Raw genomic sequence first — 1,215 nt, 5'->3', positions numbered from 1 at the left:
TAAGTTGCATATCTTCAGATCTTGCAATTGATGAGCCTTTCTGGAACCCCAAACCGGTTTTGCCTTTATTGTCGGAGACCTCTACCATGCGCCCCCACTGATCAACAACACCCTCTTCAACAATCTTCTGAGCATCTTTCAATGAGGACATAGGTGCCCCAACTCTCTTCTCAGTGGCAATAGATAAGGATTGGAATGAAGTTCCAACCTCATCCTCAGCTTCAACATACGAGAAAGATGACAAATGGCTAACAAACAACACCTTTTCTCCTCCAATAATCACAAGCTTTCCATTCTTGACAAATTTCAATTTCTGATGCAAAGTGGAGGTAACGGCTCCTGCCCCATGGATCCATGGCCTTCCCAACAAACAACCTTAGGCCGGGTGGATATCCATTACTTGAAAAGTAATCTGAAAATCACTCAGACCTATCTTGACTGGAAGGTCCACTTCACCAATTATTGTCTTGCGCGAACCATCAAAGGCTTTGACAATTACACCACTGTACCTCATAGGCGCTCCTTGGTAAGATAGCTTTGATAAAGTTGACTTCGGAAGCACATTCAGTGACGAACCGGTGTCAACAATCACGTTTGACAAAGCATCTTCCTTACAATTCATTGAAATATGCAAAGCCAAGTTATGATTTCTTCCCTCTTCAGGGAGTTCTTCATCGCAGAAGCTCAAATTATTGCATGAAGTGATGTTAGCCACGATGTGATCAAATTGATCCACAGTAACATCATGCTCTACATATGCTTGTTCAAGAACTCTCTGTAGTGCTTCTCTATGCGCTTCGGAATTCAAAAGCAGAGACAACACTGAGATTTTTGAAGGGGTTTGGAGCAGCTGCTCAACCACATTAAACTCGCTCCTCTTTATTAATCGGAGTACCTCATCATCATTGGCTTTCAAGTTGCTGGATTCACCAGACTTATCTTTTGAACAACCAACTGGATCTACATTAGGCACCTCCGCCTTCTTACCAACAATCGTTTCCCCTTTGTTTTCTGGGAACACTGGCCCAAACAATCGACCACTGCGGGTCACCTTCGTCACATCAGTAATGCTTACTATTGAACTAGTCGTAGGTAACGGGACCTCTTGACCATTCTTTATTATTGTAGCATTGTACTGGTACGACACAACCTTATCAGATGAATACGGGACTGGGCCCGCTAACCGTATTACCAACGACGATACTGATCTTTGAC

Source organism: Lathyrus oleraceus, chromosome 3, assembly GCF_024323335.1.
Source record: "Lathyrus oleraceus cultivar Zhongwan6 chromosome 3, CAAS_Psat_ZW6_1.0, whole genome shotgun sequence".
In the NCBI taxonomy this organism is placed as follows: Eukaryota; Viridiplantae; Streptophyta; class Magnoliopsida; order Fabales; family Fabaceae; genus Lathyrus; species Lathyrus oleraceus.
This window is presented reverse-complemented; position numbering follows the sequence as displayed.